This window comes from Balaenoptera borealis, assembly GCF_965194805.1.
Source record: "Balaenoptera borealis genome assembly, contig: HAP1_SCAFFOLD_754, whole genome shotgun sequence".
NCBI lineage: Eukaryota > Metazoa > Chordata > Mammalia > Artiodactyla > Balaenopteridae > Balaenoptera > Balaenoptera borealis.
Window position 1 is genome coordinate 46,613 of NW_028123447.1, and position 20,085 is coordinate 66,697.

The window sequence follows — 20,085 nt, forward strand, 5'->3', positions numbered from 1 at the left end:
AAGCTAAAGTTAAATTGTTAGAAGAATTCCTTGATCAGAAAATATAAATTTGCGTTTTGTTGCTCTATTTCCTGAAAGTGACTTGGAGATGCCCCTGATTTGTCCATCTACTGCTTTGATTCCTTGGATACCACTCATACTTTCACGTTAAGCAAAAACAAGTAATTCTTGCAGGGGTCTCTGTCTTTTTCAGCAGCCCTTTTGTAAGACGCACTTTTCCCATATAAAACAATTTTTAACCGCCCCCCCACCCAAAAAGAGAAGTAATGAGACATAAACTTAAAGGGCTATTTCCTGGCACATTCCATTCTAGTTTACAACCTAGAACACCACTTCCATTAAGGCTCTGTTGCATTAGTAACCAGATTTGGTAAAGGAGAAATGCTGCCGCCTTGTGGCCGTTTCCCACAAGAGCGGCTTTACACCCACAGCTAATGGTCATTAACATTCAGAAGGACTCGGGGCCGTAAAGGACACCTGCCCTCAAAAATTGTGCTGAGGTAAGGAATGGACAAAACAATTCAAAACAGGCCAATTTTTCAAGAAGATAGTATGAAGAGTGAAGTTTTACTCCCTCTCTTTAAAAAAAAAAAGGAAAATGGATAAAAGCTCAACCTCAGGAAGTATTAGACTCATGCAATCTAATCTACAAAAAGGTTTCAACGCACACCAGTCGACTGACCATCAGCAAAAAGTCTACAAACAATAAATGCTGAAGGGGCTTTAGAGAACTGTGTACCCTCTACCTGCTGGTGAGACGTAAAGTCGTAACAGCCAACAATGAGAACAGAAAGGAGCTGCATTAAAAAGTAAAAATTGAGGTACCATTTAATCCAGCAGGCACGCCACTGGGCCTCTCACCTGAGAAGACCAGAATCGAGAAGACATAGGCTGCAAAAGCTGCACTGCAGCCTTATTCACAATAGCCAAGACAGTGAAGCAACCAAAATGTTCTTCAACAGGTGAATGGATAAAGAAGAAGTGGTCCATGTACACAATGGAATATTAGCCATGGAAAACAATGAAACACTGCTCTTTGAGGCACCACAGGTGAACCTGGGGATAATCACCAAACATGATGTAAGTCGGAAAGCAAAAGACCTATATCCTATGATATCACTTACAGGGGTTAGCTAATAACTGACACAAATGAACATATTTCCACAGAGAAAGACGCTCACAGAATTAGAAAACAAACTATGCTCATGTAAAAGGAAAGGTGGGGGGAATGGATAAATTAAGATTAGTGTTACTATACGTATACAAATACATATTATATACATTTATCAAAAAGACCGACCATATAGCAAGGGAGGTCTACAGAAAACGCTGTAATATTTTACATGGGAAGAGGATCTGTACAAGGATAGACATATATAATGTACAAATGAACCAGATTCTGTACACCTAGGACAAACAATATTCTAAAATTTACCCCGATTAAAAAAAGTAAAAAAAAAAAACAAGAAGAAGTAATGAGACATAAACTTATGGGGGTTTCTCCTGGCACATTCCATTCTAATTTAAAACCTAGGAACACGACTTCCTGGAAGGCTCTGCTGCCTTGGTACCCAGATTTGGGAACGGAGAAATGATGCCTCCTTGTGGCCATTTCCCACAACAGCAGCTTTAAACACATTGCTAAAGGTCACTAAATATTCACCAAACTTGCATTTATTTAAATGACACCTGCCCTCCAAAAGTTCCTGGGGTCGAAAATCGACCAAAATTTCAAAAGAGGGCAACCTTTCAAGATGACAATTTCAAGAGGTATACTGTACTCACATTTTTTTTAACAGAAAACAAAAAGGCGAGGAAAAATGATGAATTTCAGGAATTTTTAAAGACATGCAAACCCAAATTACAAAAACCGATCAGCTCACAGCAGTCAGAATGGCCATTAGCAAAAATGCTGCAAACAATAAATGCTGAAGTGATTGTGGAGAGATGCTTACCCTCTCTTCTATGGGGGACGTGGTAAGAGCCACTAATGAAAACACAATGGAGGTGCTTTGAACATTGAGCTACAGGTCAATCATTCACACCCAGTGCTGGGCGTAACCCCTGAGAAATGAGAATCAAAAAGTCACAGGCTGGCAATCCTGCACTCCAGCAATATTTACCATAGCCAACACTTGGAAGCAACGAAAATATCCATCAATACAGGAATGCACCAAGAAGAAGTGGTCTATGTACACAATGGAATATTACTCCAATAAAAACTATAAATTAAATTTAAAAAACAAACAAAAGTAAGGAGACATCCGCTTTTGTGGGTTTATCCGGGCACATTCCACTCTAATTTATAACCGAGGAACACCACTGGCCGGGAGAGCTGTTTCCCTAGTTACCAGAGTGGGGAACGTAGAAAGGCTGCCATCCTCTGGCCGTTACCTGCAAAAGCAGCTTTAAAACCTGTGCTAATGCTCACTTCATATGAACAAGTATGGCAGGGCTGTAAATGAAACCTGCCCTCAAAATGTTTAGAGGGAGGTAAATGGCCAAAGCATTTCAAAATGTGACACATACTTTAAGAAAACACTTTGAAGAACTAAGCTGTAATCACAGATTGAAAAATAAAAGCACGTGCCTTAAAGCTCAATTTCAGCGGATTATGAGACACATGCAAATTCAACCACAAAGAGGTATTATCTCAAACCAGTCAGAATAACCATCAGCAAGAAAACTATAAACAATAAATGCTGAAGGTGTTGTGGAGAAATGCATACGCTCAACTTTAAGAGGGACGTAACTTGGAAAGAGCCACTAATGAGAACTGAATGGAGGTGCCTTTAAAAGGGAAATATTGAGCTACCATATGATCCAGCAGGCCCCTTCCTGGACCTATAACCTCCGAAGACAGAACTGGAAAGACACAGGCAGGCAAAACTGCACTGCACAGTATTACAATAGCCAAGATATGGAAGTAACCAAAAAGTCCACCAACAGATGGGGGGACAAAGAAGAACTGCTACATGTAGAGATGGAATATTAGCTAGCGAAAAAATGAAACAATGCCATTTGCAGCACCATAGATGAGTCTAGAAGGAATCACGCAACTTGTAGTAAGTGAGAAAACGAAAGACACATATCCTATCCTATCACTTGTAGGTGTTACCAAAAAATTGATACCAATGAAGATATTTCCACAGAGAAAGGCAATCACAGATTCATTAAACAAACTGATGGTTCACTAAATGGAAAGGTGTGAGGATTGGATACATTACGATATTGGGGTTAACAGAGATATACAAACACATGTGAAATACAGAATCACCAAAGACCTACAGAATACCAAGAGAAGACTACTCAACATTGTGTCATAACCTACATGGGAAAAGGATACGAAGAAGAAGAGATATATGTATATGTGTGAAAGAACCACATCTTGCACACCTAGAGCAAACAAAATCTTGTAATCAAATTTGCTGTGATAAAAAATAAAAATTTACTTAAAAATACGAACAAGAAGTAATGAGAAGGGGGTGCTCGGGCTCCGGCCCACAGTTCGAGCGGCGAGAGCACTCAGAGACACGACGCGGGCCAGAGGGGAGTGAGCGGGCGCCTCAGTGTCCTCCCCCTTCCCACCCTTCGCCTCGCCGCCTTCTCCCCCCTCAGCCGGACCGGAATTATGTGATCCCGGAAGTTCCGGCGCCACTGCTGTGTGGGATAAACAGTAATGGCGGAGGCTGCAGCTCCGGGAACAACAGCCAAAACATCAAGAGCAGGAGCGGCAGGGGCGGCGGTGGCAGCGGCCTCCCCCACCCCTATCCCCACAGTTACCTCCCCGTCCCTGCGGGCACGGGATTTGGCAGCGACGGCAGCGGCGGCGGCTGGACCAAACAGGTCACCTGCAGGTATTTCATGCATGGGGTTTGTAAGGAAGGAGATAACTGTCGATACTCACGTGACCTCTCTGAGAGTCCATATGGTGTAGTGTACAAGTATTTTCAGCGAGAGTACTGTATTTACGGAGACCGCTGCAAATATGAACACAGCAAGCCATTGCAACTGCTACAGCTCTAACTGCAAAGTCACCCCTTGCTGCTTCCTCAAGTCTCTCATCAGTAGTTGGACAGATTGGTGAAATGCATATGGGCGAAGCTGAGTCAAGAAATTCAAACTTTTCAACTGTAGGAGCTGGTTCAGAAGACTGGGTGAACGCCATTGAGTTTGTTCCTGGGCAGCCCTACTGTGGCCGTACTGCCTCTTCCTCCACTGAAGCACCCCTGCAGGGCTCAGTGACCAAGGAAGAATCAGAGAAGGAGCAAATTGCAGTGGAAACAAAGAAGCAGATCTGCCCCTATGCTGCAGTGGGAGAGTGCCGATATGGGGAGAACTGTGTGTATCTCCATGGAGACGCGTGTGATATGTGTGGGCTGCAGGTCCTCCATCCAGTGGATGCTGCCCAAAGATCACAACACATCAAATCTTGCATCGAGGCCCATGAGAAGGACATGGAGCTCTCGTTTGCTGTGCAGCACCGCAAGGACATGGTGTGTGGGATCTGCATGGAGGTGGTCTATGAGAAAGCCAACCCCCGCGAGCGCCGCTTCGGAATCCTCTCCAACTGCAACCACACCTACTGTCTCAAATGTATTCGCAAGTGGAGGAGTGCTAAGCAATTTGAGAGCAAGATCATAAAGTACTGCCCAGAATGCCGGATCACATCTAACATTGTCATTCCAAGTGAGTATTGGGTGGAGGAGAAAGAAGAGAAGCAGAAACTCATTCAGAAATACAAGGAGGCAATGAGCAACAAGGTGTGCAGGTATTTTGACGAAGGACGTGGGAGCTGCCCATTTGGAGGGAACTGCGTTTACAAGCATGCGTACCCTGATGCCATAGAGAGGAGCCACAGAGACAGAAAGTGGGAACATCAAGCACATACCGGGCCCAACGAACGAACCACTTCTGGGAGATCATTGAGGAGAGAGGGAAAGGCAACCCCTTTGACAACGACGAAGAAGAGGTTGTCACCTTTAAGCTGGGCGAGATGTTGCTTGTGCTTTTGGCTGCAGGTGAGGACGACGACCTGACAGACTCTGAAGACGAGTGGGACTTGTTTCACGATGAGCTGGAAGATTTTTATGACTTGGATCTATAGCAGCTTTGCTGGGCGTGTGAACTGGTCTGCTGAGCCTCAGACGGCAGCCCTCCCCACTGGTGGCAGCAGTGCCCGTGGTTCTCTTCTAGGCAGGCCTCTCAACTCCAGGTGCTGTCGTAATAATTTTTACCCAGGGCCTGTCTTCTCAATCCCTCACCTTTCCCCAAGGAGTGTGTTGTTTTCTCTGTTTAAAAAAGTTACAAAAATGAATCTTAAAGTTAGTTTTCTTGTAACATGAATTTAACGGTCAGACAGCGTGTAGGTTTGCTGCGTCATCTGTTTTCAGCCAGATTCACACGGTTCAAGGGTAGCATTTCTGGATTTCCAGTACTCATTTTTGAGGACCCCAGGTTCAAAAGTAACAGCATTGGCCCTGCTTTTGGGTCCAAGAATTGGGGTGATAGGTGAAGGATCTGAACTGTGGCGTGTAGCCTTCTGCTATAGACTTAGGCGGATGCTTGAGGTTTCTGGTGAATTCTGCACATCTGTGTTTCTATATCTGTCCCCTGCCCTGGAATCCCCACCCTGTGCACTCGTTCTGTGGTTTTCGTCTCTTGTTTAATTGCACACAAGTACTACTGCTGGGTAACCAGAACCAGGTGCGACTGTGTTGAGATTTTTACTGTGTTTAGCCTGATAGGAAAATGGTGAAAGAACACATATAAAGATATAGCGGAATAAAATAAATGCAGAGTTGGAAGTTGACTCCCAAGGGCTGATAGACTTGGTACGTGTGAGTGTGTAACAAGCTTCTCTTCCCTGCATAGATGCAGTGTCTGTAGCCTTGGTGGAAAAACTCAAGTTTACTGGTTTCAGCCTCGTGTGGCAAATAGATCTTAAAGGACAAAGCAGTATATTGGTAGCTGTTAATAGAGCAGGGCTAGCTCTGTCTATATAAATAGGGAAATGGGCTTAGCCATAGAGGTTCAACTATCTGGTTATCTCATGGATTAACACAAACTGGGTCTCAGTTACACAGTTGTATTTAATGTTTTATGATCTCCTAGACTTTCTAGTCCAGGCACTTTTTGACAAACCTTTGTCCTCATTTGAGGGGTTTTGTTGTCGGGTTCTTGGGTCCGTTTGTGTGGGTATTTGCCTCATTCCATCCCTGAGCTTTGCAGCTAGACAGGTGTGATTCAAAACTATGTTCTAAGGTGTTTCCTGTAGTGGAGTAATTGGCTTGCAGTAGTAAGTCATGTTTTTCCACTAAAAGGGGACGGAGGGGTGGTAATCCACGAGATAAGCTAAAGTTAAATTGTTAGAAGAATTCCTTGATCAGAAAATATAAATTTGCGTTTTGTTGCTCTATTTCCTGAAAGTGACTTGGAGATGCCCCTGATTTGTCCATCTACTGCTTTGATTCCTTGGATACCACTCATACTTTCACGTTAAGCAAAAACAAGTAATTCTTGCAGGGGTCACTGTCTTTTTCAGCAGCCCTTTTGTAAGACGCACTTTTCCCATATAAAACAATTTTTAACCGCCCCCCCACCCAAAAAGAGAAGTAATGAGACATAAACTTAAAGGGCTTTTTCCTGGCACATTCCATTCTAGTTTACAACCTAGAACACCACTTCCATTAAGGCTCTGTTGCATTAGTAACCAGATTTGGTAAAGGAGAAATGCTGCCGCCTTGTGGCCGTTTCCCACAAGAGCGGCTTTACACCCACAGCTAATGGTCATTAACATTCAGAAGGACTCGGGGCCGTAAAGGACACCTGCCCTCAAAAATTGTGCTGAGGTAAGGAATGGACAAAACAATTCAAAACAGGCCAATTTTTCAAGAAGATAGTATGAAGAGTGAAGTTTTACTCCCTCTCTTTAAAAAAAAAAGGAAAATGGATAAAAGCTCAACCTCAGGAAGTATTAGACTCATGCAATCTAATCTACAAAAAGGTTTCAACGCACACCAGTCGACTGACCATCAGCAAAAAGTCTACAAACAATAAATGCTGAAGGGGCTTTAGAGAACTCTGTACCCTCTACCTGCTGGTGAGACGTAAAGTCGTAACAGCCAACAATGAGAACAGAAAGGAGCTGCATTAAAAAGTAAAAATTGAGGTACCATTTAATCCAGCAGGCACGCCACTGGGCCTCTCACCTGAGAAGACCAGAATCGAGAAGACATAGGCTGCAAAAGCTGCACTGCAGCCTTATTCACAATAGCCAAGACAGTGAAGCAACCAAAATGTTCTTCAACAGGTGAATGGATAAAGAAGAAGTGGTCCATGTACACAATGGAATATTAGCCATGGAAAACAATGAAACACTGCTCTTTGAGGCACCACAGGTGAACCTGGGGATAATCACCAAACATGATGTAAGTCGGAAAGCAAAAGACCTATATCCTATGATATCACTTACAGGGGTTAGCTAATAACTGACACAAATGAACATATTTCCACAGAGAAAGACGCTCACAGAATTAGAAAACAAACTATGCTCATGTAAAAGGAAAGGTGGGGGGAATGGATAAATTAAGATTAGTGTTACTATACGTATACAAATACATATTATATACATTTATCAAAAAGACCGACCATATAGCAAGGGAGGTCTACAGAAAACGCTGTAATATTTTACATGGGAAGAGGATCTGTACAAGTGTAGACATATATAATGTACAAATGAACCAGATTCTGTACACCTAGGACAAACAATATTCTAAAATTTACCCCGATTAAAAAAAGTAAAAAAAAAAAAACAAGAAGAAGTAATGAGACATAAACTTATGGGGGTTTCTCCTGGCACATTCCATTCTAATTTAAAACCTAGGAACACGACTTCCTGGAAGGCTCTGCTGCCTTGGTACCCAGATTTGGGAACGGAGAAATGATGCCTCCTTGTGGCCATTTCCCACAACAGCAGCTTTAAACACATTGCTAAAGGTCACTAAATATTCACCAAACTTGCATTTATTTAAATGACACCTGCCCTCCAAAAGTTCCTGGGGTCGAAAATCGACCAAAATTTCAAAAGAGGGCAACCTTTCAAGATGACAATTTCAAGAGGTATACTGTACTCACATTTTTTTTTAACAGAAAACAAAAAGGCGAGGAAAAATGATGAATTTCAGGAATCTTTAAAGACATGCAAACCCAAATTACAAAAACCGATCAGCTCACAGCAGTCAGAATGGCCATTAGCAAAAATGCTGCAAACAATAAATGCTGAAGTGATTGTGGAGAGATGCTTACCCTCTCTTCTATGGGGGACGTGGTAAGAGCCACTAATGAAAACACAATGGAGGTGCTTTGAACATTGAGCTACAGGTCAATCATTCACACCCAGTGCTGGGCGTAACCCCTGAGAAATGAGAATCAAAAAGTCACAGGCTGGCAATCCTGCACTCCAGCAATATTTACCATAGCCAACACTTGGAAGCAACGAAAATATCCATCAATACAGGAATGCACCAAGAAGAAGTGGTCTATGTACACAATGGAATATTACTCCAATAAAAACTATAAATTAAATTTAAAAAACAAACAAAAGTAAGGAGACATCCGCTTTTGTGGGTTTATCCGGGCACATTCCACTCTAATTTATAACCGAGGAACACCACTGGCCGGGAGAGCTGTTTCCCTAGTTACCAGAGTGGGGAACGTAGAAAGGCTGCCATCCTCTGGCCGTTACCTGCAAAAGCAGCTTTAAAACCTGTGCTAATGCTCACTTCATATGAACAAGTATGGCAGGGCTGTAAATGAAACCTGCCCTCAAAATGTTTAGAGGGAGGTAAATGGCCAAAGCATTTCAAAATGTGACACATACTTTAAGAAAACACTTTGAAGAACTAAGCTGTAATCACAGATTGAAAAATAAAAGCACGTGCCTTAAAGCTCAATTTCAGCGGATTATGAGACACATGCAAATTCAACCACAAAGAGGTATTATCTCAAACCAGTCAGAATAACCATCAGCAAGAAAACTATAAACAATAAATGCTGAAGGTGTTGTGGAGAAATGCATACGCTCAACTTTAAGAGGGACGTAACTTGGAAAGAGCCACTAATGAGAACTGAATGGAGGTGCCTTTAAAAGGGAAATATTGAGCTACCATATGATCCAGCAGGCCCCTTCCTGGACCTATAACCTCCGAAGACAGAACTGGAAAGACACAGGCAGGCAAAACTGCACTGCACAGTATTACAATAGCCAAGATATGGAAGTAACCAAAAAGTCCACCAACAGATGGGGGGACAAAGAAGAACTGCTACATGTAGAGATGGAATATTAGCTAGCGAAAAAATGAAACAATGCCATTTGCAGCACCATAGATGCGTCTAGAAGGAATCACGCAACTTGTAGTAAGTGAGAAAACGAAAGACACATATCCTATCCTATCACTTGTAGGTGTTACCAAAAAATTGATACCAATGAAGATATTTCCACAGAGAAAGGCAATCACAGATTCATTAAACAAACTGATGGTTCACTAAATGGAAAGGTGTGAGGATTGGATACATTACGATATTGGGGTTAACAGAGATATACAAACACATGTGAAATACAGAATCACCAAAGACCTACAGAATACCAAGAGAAGACTACTCAACATTGTGTCATAACCTACATGGGAAAAGGATACGAAGAAGAAGAGATATATGTATATGTGTGAAAGAACCACATCTTGCACACCTAGAGCAAACAAAATCTTGTAATCAAATTTGCTGTGATAAAAAATAAAAATTTACTTAAAAATACGAACAAGAAGTAATGAGAAGGGGGTGCTCGGGCTCCGGCCCACAGTTCGAGCGGCGAGAGCACTCAGAGACACGACGCAGGCCAGAGGGGAGTGAGCGGGCGCCTCAGTGTCCTCCCCCTTCCCACCCTTCGCCTCGCCGCCTTCTCCCCCCTCAGCCGGACCGGAATTATGTGATCCCGGAAGTTCCGGCGCCACTGCTGTGTGGGATAAACAGTAATGGCGGAGGCTGCAGCTCCGGGAACAACAGCCAAAACATCAAGAGCAGGAGCGGCAGGGGCGGCGGTGGCAGCGGCCTCCCCCACCCCTATCCCCACAGTTACCTCCCCGTCCCTGCGGGCACGGGATTTGGCAGCGACGGCAGCGGCGGCGGCTGGACCAAACAGGTCACCTGCAGGTATTTCATGCATGGGGTTTGTAAGGAAGGAGATAACTGTCGATACTCACGTGACCTCTCTGAGAGTCCATATGGTGTAGTGTACAAGTATTTTCAGCGAGAGTACTGTATTTACGGAGACCGCTGCAAATATGAACACAGCAAGCCATTGCAACTGCTACAGCTCTAACTGCAAAGTCACCCCTTGCTGCTTCCTCAAGTCTCTCATCAGTAGTTGGACAGATTGGTGAAATGCATATGGGCGAAGCTGAGTCAAGAAATTCAAACTTTTCAACTGTAGGAGCTGGTTCAGAAGACTGGGTGAACGCCATTGAGTTTGTTCCTGGGCAGCCCTACTGTGGCCGTACTGCCTCTTCCTCCACTGAAGCACCCCTGCAGGGCTCAGTGACCAAGGAAGAATCAGAGAAGGAGCAAATTGCAGTGGAAACAAAGAAGCAGATCTGCCCCTATGCTGCAGTGGGAGAGTGCCGATATGGGGAGAACTGTGTGTATCTCCATGGAGACGCGTGTGATATGTGTGGGCTGCAGGTCCTCCATCCAGTGGATGCTGCCCAAAGATCACAACACATCAAATCTTGCATCGAGGCCCATGAGAAGGACATGGAGCTCTCGTTTGCTGTGCAGCACCGCAAGGACATGGTGTGTGGGATCTGCATGGAGGTGGTCTATGAGAAAGCCAACCCCCGCGAGCGCCGCTTCGGAATCCTCTCCAACTGCAACCACACCTACTGTCTCAAATGTATTCGCAAGTGGAGGAGTGCTAAGCAATTTGAGAGCAAGATCATAAAGTACTGCCCAGAATGCCGGATCACATCTAACATTGTCATTCCAAGTGAGTACTGGGTGGAGGAGAAAGAAGAGAAGCAGAAACTCATTCAGAAATACAAGGAGGCAATGAGCAACAAGGTGTGCAGGTATTTTGACGAAGGACGTGGGAGCTGCCCATTTGGAGGGAACTGCGTTTACAAGCATGCGTACCCTGATGCCATAGAGAGGAGCCACAGAGACAGAAAGTGGGAACATCAAGCACATACCGGGCCCAACGAACGAACCACTTCTGGGAGATCATTGAGGAGAGAGGGAAAGGCAACCCCTTTGACAACGACGAAGAAGAGGTTGTCACCTTTAAGCTGGGCGAGATGTTGCTTGTGCTTTTGGCTGCAGGTGGGGACGACGACCTGACAGACTCTGAAGACGAGTGGGACTTGTTTCACGATGAGCTGGAAGATTTTTATGACTTGGATCTATAGCAGCTTTGCTGGGCGTGTGAACTGGTCTGCTGAGCCTCAGACGGCAGCCCTCCCCACTGCTGGCAGCAGTGCCCATGGTTCTCTTCTAGGCAGGCCTCTCAACTCCAGGTGCTGTCGTAATAATTTTTACCCAGGGCCTGTCTTCTCAATCCCTCACCTTTCCCCAAGGAGTGTGTTGTTTTCTCTGTTTAAAAAAGTTACAAAAATGAATCTTAAAGTTAGTTTTCTTGTAACATGAATTTAACGGTCAGACAGCGTGTAGGTTTGCTGCGTCATCTGTTTTCAGCCAGATTCACACGGTTCAAGGGTAGCATTTCTGGATTTCCAGTACTCATTTTTGAGGACCCCAGGTTCAAAAGTAACAGCATTGGCCCTGCTTTTGGGTCCAAGAATTGGGGTAATAGGTGAAGGATCTGAACTGTGGCGTGTAGCCTTCTGCTATAGACTTAGGCGGATGCTTGAGGTTTCTGGTGAATTCTGCACATCTGTGTTTCTATATCTGTCCCCTGCCCTGGAATCCCCACCCTGTGCACTCGTTCTGTGGTTTTCGTCTCTTGTTTAATTGCACACAAGTACTACTGCTGGGTAACCAGAACCAGGTGCGACTGTGTTGAGATTTTTACTGTGTTTAGCCTGATAGGAAAATGGTGAAAGAACACATATAAAGATATAGCGGAATAGGGGCTTCCCTGGTGGCGCAGTGGTTGAGAATCTGCCTGCCAATGCAGGGGACACGGGTTCGAGCCCTGGTCTGGGAAGATCCCACATGCCGCGGAGCAACTGGGCCCGTGAGCCACAACTACTGAGCCTGTGCGTCTGGAGCCTGTGCTCTGCGACAAGAGAGGCCGCGATAGTGAGAGGCCCGCGCACCGCGATGAAGAGTGGCCCCCACTCACCACAACTAGAGAAAGCCCTCGCACAGAAACGAAGACCCAACACAGCCAAAAATAAATATAAAAATAAATAAATAAATTAATTAATTAATTAAAAAAAAAAAAGATATAGCGGAATAAAATAAATGCAGAGTTGGAAGTTGACTCCCAAGGGCTGATAGACTTGGTATGTGTGTGTGTGTAACAAGCTTCTCATCCCTGCATAGATGCAGTGTCTGTAGCCTTAGTGGAAAAACTCAAGTTTACTGGTTTCAGCCTCGTGTGGCAAATAGATCTTAAAGGACAAAGCAGTATATTGGCAGCTGTTAATAGAGCAGGGCTAGCTCTGTCTATATAAATAGGGAAATGGGCTTAGCCATAGAGGTTCAACTATCTGGTTATCTCATGGATTAACACAAACTGGGTCTCAGTTACACAGTTGTATTTAATGTTTTATGATCTCCTAGACTTTCTAGTCCAGGCACTTTTTGACAAACCTTTGTCCTCATTTGAGGGGTTTTGTTGTCGGGTTCTTGGGTCCGTTTGTGTGGGTATTTGCCTCATTCCATCCCTGAGCTTTGCAGCTAGACAGGTGTGATTCAAAACTATGTTCTAAGGTGTTTCCTGTAGTGGAGTAATTGGTTTGCAGTAGTAAGTCATGTTTTTCCACTAAAAGGGGACGGAGGGGTGGTAATCCACGAGATACGCTAAAGTTAAATTGTTAGAAGAATTCCTTGATCAGAAAATATAAATTTGCGTTTTGTTGCTCTATTTCCTGAAAGTAACTTGGAGATGCCCCTGATTTGTCCATCTACTGCTTTGATTCCTTGGATACCACTCATACTTTCACGTTAAGCAAAAACAAGTAATTCTTGCAGGGGTCACTGTCTTTTTCAGCAGCCCTTTTGTAAGACGCACTTTTCCCATATAAAACAATTTTTAACCGCCCCCCCACCCAAAAAAAGAAGTAATGAGACATAAACTTAAAGGGCTTTTTCCTGGCACATTCCATTCTAGTTTACAACCTAGAACACCACTTCCATTAAGGCTCTGTTGCATTAGTAACCAGATTTGGTAAAGGAGAAATGCTGCCGCCTTGTGGCCGTTTCCCGCAAGAGCGGCTTTACACCCACAGCTAATGGTCATTAACATTCAGAAGGACTCGGGGCCGTAAAGGACACCTGCCCTCAAAAATTGTGCTGAGGTAAGGAATGGACAAAACAATTCAAAACAGGCCAATTTTTCAAGAAGATAGTATGAAGAGTGAAGTTTTACTCCCTCTCTTTAAAAAAAAAGGAAAATGAATAAAAGCTCAACCTCAGGAAGTATTAGACTCATGCAATCTAATCTACAAAAAGGTTTCAACGCACACCAGTCGACTGACCATCAGCAAAAAGTCTACAAACAATAAATGCTGAAGGGGCTTTAGAGAACTGTGTACCCTCTACCTGTTGGTGAGACGTAAAGTCGTAACAGCCAACAATGAGAACAGAAAGGAGCTGTATTCAAAAGTAAAAATTGAGGTACCATTTAATCCAGCAGGCACACCACTGGGCCTCTCACCTGAGAAGACCAGAATCGAGAAGATATAGGCTGCAAAAGCTGCACAGCAGCCTTATTCACAATAGCCAAGATAGTGAAGCAACCAAAATGTTCTTCAACAGGTGAATGGATAAAGAAGAAGTGGTCCATGTACACAATGGAATATTAGCCATGGAAAACAATGAAACACTGCTCTTTGAGGCACCACAGGTGAACCTGGGGATAATCACCAAACATGATGTAAGTCGGAAAGCAAAAGACCTATGTCCTATGATATCACTTACAGGGGTTAGCTAATAACTGACACAAATGAACATATTTCCACAGAGAAAGACGCTCACAGAATTAGAAAACAAACTATGCTCATGTAAAAGGAAAGGTGGGGGGAATGGATAAATTAAGATTAGTGTTACTATACGTATACAAATACATATTATATACATTTATCAAAAAGACCGACCATATAGCAAGGGAGGTCTACAGAACACTCTGTAATATTTTACATGGGAAGAGGATCTGTACAAGGATAGACATATATAATGTACAAATGAACCAGATTCTGTACACCTAGGACAAACAATATTCTAAAATTTACCCCGATTAAAAAAAGTAAAAAAAAAACCAAGAAGAAGTAATGAGACATAAACGTATGGGGGTTTCTCCTGGCACATTCCATTCTAATTTAAAACCTAGGAACATGACTTCCTGGAAGGCTCTGCTGCTGCCTTGGTACCCAGATTTGGGAACGGAGAAATGATGCCTCCTTGTGGCCATTTCCCACAACAGCAGCTTTAAACACATTGCTAAAGGTCACTAAATATTCACCAAACTTGCATTTATTTAAATGACACCTGCCCTCCAAAAGTTCCTGGGGTCGAAAATCGACCAAAATTTCAAAAGAGGGCAACCTTTCAAGATGACAATTTCAAGAGGTATATTGTACTCACATTTTTTTTAACAGAAAACAAAAAGGCGAGGAAAAATGATGAATTTTAGGAATTTTTAAAGACATGCAAACCCAAATTACAAAAACCGACCAGCTCACAGCAGTCAGAATGGCCATTAGCAAAAATGCTGCAAACAATAAATGCTGAAGTGATTGTGGAGAGATGCTTACCCTCTCTTCTATGGGGGACGTGGTAAGAGCCACTAATGAAAACACAATGGAGGTGCTTTGAACATTGAGCTACAGGTCAATCATTCACACCCAGTGCTGGGCGTAACCCCTGAGAAATGAGAATCAAAAAGTCACAGGCTGGCAATCCTGCACTCCAGCAATATTTACCATAGCCAACACTTGGAAGCAACGAAAATATCCATCAATACAGGAATGCACCAAGAAGAAGTGGTCTATGTACACAATGGAATATTACTCCAATAAAAACTATAAATTAAATTTAAAAAACAAACAAAAGTAAGGAGACATCCGCTTTTGTGGGTTTATCCGGGCACATTCCACTCTAATTTATAACCGAGGAACACCACTGGCCGGGAGGGCTGTTTCCCTAGTTACCAGAGTGGGGAACGTAGAAAGGCTGCCGTCCTCTGGCCATTACCTGCAAAAGCAGCTTTAAAACCTGTGCTAATGCTCACTTCATATGAACAAGTACGGCAGGGCTGTAAATGAAACCTGCCCTCAAAATGTTTAGAGGGAGGTAAATGGCCAAAGCATTTCAAAATGTGACACATACTTTAAGAAAACACTTTGAAGAACTAAGCTGTAATCACAGATTGAAAAATAAAAGCACGTGCCTTAAAGCTCAATTTCAACGGATTATGAGACACATGCAAATTCAACCACAAAGAGGTATTATCTCAAACCAGTCAGAATAACCATCAGCAAGAAAACTATAAACAATAAATGCTGAAGGTGTTGTGGAGAAATGCATACGCTCAACTTTAAGAGGGACGTAACTTGGAAAGAGCCACTAATGAGAACTGAATGGAGGTGCCTTTAAAAGGGAAATATTGAGCTACCATATGATCCAGCAGGCCCCTTCCTGGACCTATAACCTCTGAAGACAGAACTGGAAAGACACAGGCAGGCAAAACTGCACTGCACAGTATTACAATAGCCAAGATATGGAAGTAACCAAAAAGTCCACCAACAGATGGGGGGACAAAGAAGAACTGCTACATGTAGAGATGGAATCTTAGCTAGCGAAAAAATGAAACAATGCCATTTGCAGCACCATAGATGAGTCTAGAAGGAATCACGCAACTTGTAGTAAGTGAGAAAGCGAAAGACACATATCCTATCGTATCACTTGTAGGTGTTACCAAAAAATTGATACCAATGAAGATATTTCCACAGAGAAAGGCAATCACAGATTCATTAAACAAACTGATGGTTCACTAAATGGAAAGGTGTGAGGATTGGATACATTACGATATTGGGGTTAACAGAGATATACAAACACATGTGAAATACAGAATCACCAAAGACCTACAGAATACCAAGAGAAGACTACTCAACATTGTGTCATAACCTACATGGGAAAAGGATACGAAGAAGAAGAGATATATGTATATGTGTGAAAGAACCACATCTTGCACACCTAGAGCAAACAAAATCTTGTAATCAAATTTGCTGTGATAAAAAATAAAAATTTACTTAAAAATACGAACAAGAAGTAATGAGAAGGGGGTGCTCGGGCTCCGGCCCACAGTTCGAGCGGCGAGAGCACTCAGAGACACGACGCGGGCCAGAGGGGAGTGAGCGGGCGCCTCAGTGTCCTCCCCCTTCCCACCCTTCGCCTCGCCGCCTTCTCCCCCCTCAGCCGGACCGGAATTATGTGATCCCGGAAGTTCCGGCGCCACTGCTGTGTGGGATAAACAGTAATGGCGGAGGCTGCAGGTCCGGGAACAACAGCCAAAACATCAAGAGCAGGAGCGGCAGGGGCGGCGGTGGCAGCGGCCTCCCCCACCCCTATCCCCACAGTCACCTCCCCGTCCCTGCAGGCACGGGATTTGGCAGCGACGGCAGCGGCGGCGGCTGGATCAAACAGGTCACCTGCAGGTATTTCATGCATGGGGTTTGTAAGGAAGGAGATAACTGTCGATACTCACGTGACCTCTCTGAGAGTCCATATGGTGTAGTGTACAAGTATTTTCAGCGAGAGTACTGTATTTACGGAGACCGCTGCAAATATGAACACAGCAAGCCATTGCAACTGCTACAGCTCTAACTGCAAAGTCACCCCTTGCTGCTTCCTCAAGTCTCTCATCAGTAGTTGGACAGATTGTTGAAATGCATATGGGCGAAGCTGAGTCAAGAAATTCAAACTTTTCAACTGTAGGAGCGGGTTCAGAAGACTGGGTGAACGCCATTGAGTTTGTTCCTGGGCAGCCCTACTGTGGCCGTACTGCCCCTTCCTCCACTGAAGCACCCCTGCAGGGCTCAGTGACCAAGGAAGAATCAGAGAAGGAGCAAATTGCAGTGGAAACAAAGAAGCAGATCTGCCCCTATGCTGCAGTGGGAGAGTGCCGATATGGGGAGAACTGTGTGTATCTCCATGGAAACGCGTGTGATATGTGTGGGCTGCAGGTCTTCCATCCAGTGGATGCTGCCCAAAGATCACAACACATCAAATCTTGCATCGAGGCCCATGAGAAGGACATGGAGCTCTCGTTTGCTGTGCAGCACAGCAAGGACATGGTGTGTGGGATCTGCATGGAGGTGGTCTATGAGAAAGCCAACCCCCGCGAGCACCGCTTCGGAATCCTCTCCAACTGCAACCACACCTACTGTCTCAAGTGTATTCGCAAGTGGAGGAGTGCTAAGCAATTTGAGAGCAAGATCATAAAGTACTGCCCAGAATGCCGGATCACATCTAACATTGTCCTTCCAAGTGAGTACTGGGTGGAGGAGAAAGAAGAGAAGCAGAAACTCATTCAGAAATACAAGGAGGCAATGAGCAACAAGGTGTGCAGGTATTTTGACGAAGGACGTGGGAGCTGCCCATTTGGAGGGAACTGCGTTTACAAGCATGTGTACCCTGATGCCATAGAGAGGAGCCACAGAGACAGAAAGTGGGAACATCAAGCACATACCGGGCCCAACGAAGGAACCACTTCTGGGAGCTCATTGAGGAGAGAGAGAACGGCAACCCCTTTGACAACGACGAAGAAGAGGTTGTCACCTTTAAGCTGGGCGAGATGTTGCTTGTGCTTTTGGCTGCAGGTGGGGACGACGACCTGACAGACTCTGAAGACGAGTGGGACTTGTTTCACGATGAGCTGGAAGATTTTTATGACTTGGATCTATAGCAGCTTTGCTGGGCGTGTGAACTGGTCTGCTGAGCCTCAGACGGCAGCCCTCCCCGCTGGTGGCAGCAGTGCCCGTGGTTCTCTTCTAGGCAGGCCTCTCAACTCCAGGTGCTGTCGTGATAATTTTTACCCAGGGCCTGTCTTCTCAATCCCTCACCTTTCCCCGAGGAGTATGTTGTTTTCTCTGTTTAAATAAGTTACAAAGGTGAATCTTAAAGTTAGTTTTCTTGTAACATGAATTTAACGGTCAGACAGAGTGTAGGTTTGCTGCGTCATCTGTTTTCAGCCAGATTTACACAGTTCAAGGGTAGCATTTCTGGATTTCCAGTACTCATTTTTGAGGACCCCAGGTTCAAAAGTAACAGCATTGGCCCTGCTTTTGGGTCCAAGAATTGGGGTGATAGGTGAAGGATCTGAACTGTGGCATGTAGCCTTCTGCTATAGACTTAGGCGGATGCTTGAGGTTTCTGGTGAATTCTGCACATCTGTGTTTTTATATCTGTTCCCTGCCCTGGAATCCCCACCCTGTGCACTCGTTCTGTGGTTTTCGTCTCTTGTTTAATTGCACACAAGTACTACTGCTGGGTAACCAGAACCAGGTGCGACTGTGTTGAGATTTTTACTGTGTTTAGCCTGATAGGAAAATGGTGAAAGAACACATATAAAGATATAGCGGAATAGGGGCTTCCCTGGTGGCGCAGTGGTTGAGAATCTGCCTGCCAATGCAGGGGACACGGGTTCGAGCCCTGGTCTGGGAAGATCCCACATGCCGCGGAGCAACTGGGCCCGTGAGCCACAACTACTGAGCCTGTGCGTCTGGAGCCTGTGCTCTGCGACAAGAGAGGCCGCGATAGTGAGAGGCCCGCGCACCGCGATGAAGAGTGGCCCCCACTCACCACAACTAGAGAAAGCCCTCGCACAGAAACGAAGACCCAACACAGCCAAAAATAAATATAAAAATAAATAAATAAATTAATTAATTAATTAAAAAAAAAAAGATATAGCGGAATAAAATAAATGCAGAGTTGGAAGTTGACTCCCAAGGGCTGATAGACTTGGTATGTGTGTGTGTGTAACAAGCTTCTCATCCCTGCATAGATGCAGTGTCTGTAGCCTTAGTGGAAAAACTCAAGTTTACTGGTTTCAGCCTCGTGTGGCAAATAGATCTTAAAGGACAAAGCAGTATATTGGCAGCTGTTAATAGAGCAGGGCTAGCTCTGTCTATATAAATAGGGAAATGGGCTTAGCCATAGAGGTTCAACTATCTGGTTATCTCATGTATTAATACAAACTGGGTCTCAGTTACACAGTTGTATTTAATGTTTTATGATCTCCTAGACTTTCTAGTCCAGGCACTTTTTGACAAACCTTTGTCCTCATTTGAGGGGTTTTGTTGTCGGGTTCTTGGGTCCGTTTGTGTGGGTATTTGCCTCATTCCATCCCTGAGCTTTGCAGCTAGACAGGTGTGATTCAAAACTATGTTCTAAGGTGTTTCCTGTAGTGGAGTAATTGGCTTGCAGTAGTAAGTCATGTTTTTCCACTAAAAGGGGACGGAGGGGTGGTAATCCACGAGATAAGCTAAAGTTAAATTGTTAGAAGAATTCCTTGATCAGAAAATATAAATTTGCGTTTTGTTGCTCTATTTCCTGAAAGTGACTTGGAGATGCCCCTGATTTGTCCATCTACTGCTTTGATTCCTTGGATACCACTCATACTTTCACGTTAAGCAAAAACAAGTAATTCTTGCAGGGGTCTCTGTCTTTTTCAGCAGCCCTTTTGTAAGACGCACTTTTCCCATATAAAACAATTTTTAACCGCCCCCCCACCCAAAAAGAGAAGTAATGAGACATAAACTTAAAGGGCTTTTTCCTGGCACATTCCATTCTAGTTTACAACCTAGAACACCACTTCCATTAAGGCTCTGTTGCATTAGTAACCAGATT

The 20,085-nt window shown here is 44.1% G+C and overlaps 3 pseudogenes across 3 annotated transcripts; all 3 read left to right on the forward strand.

Moving 5' to 3' along the window:
- Positions 1 to 3,679: 3,679 nt before the first annotated feature.
- On the forward strand, positions 3,680 to 5,107 carry LOC309621626 (E3 ubiquitin-protein ligase makorin-1 pseudogene; annotated as a pseudogene). Its single transcript has one exon. The product of its transcript is annotated as an E3 ubiquitin-protein ligase makorin-1 pseudogene (transcript).
- Positions 5,108 to 10,031: 4,924 nt separating this feature from the next.
- LOC309621625 (E3 ubiquitin-protein ligase makorin-1 pseudogene) lies at positions 10,032 to 11,459 on the forward strand (annotated as a pseudogene). The gene has a single exon. The product of its transcript is annotated as an E3 ubiquitin-protein ligase makorin-1 pseudogene (transcript).
- A 5,440-nt stretch (positions 11,460 to 16,899) lies between these two features.
- LOC309621627 (E3 ubiquitin-protein ligase makorin-1 pseudogene) lies at positions 16,900 to 18,142 on the forward strand (annotated as a pseudogene). The gene has a single exon. The product of its transcript is annotated as an E3 ubiquitin-protein ligase makorin-1 pseudogene (transcript).
- Positions 18,143 to 20,085: the final 1,943 nt, after the last annotated feature.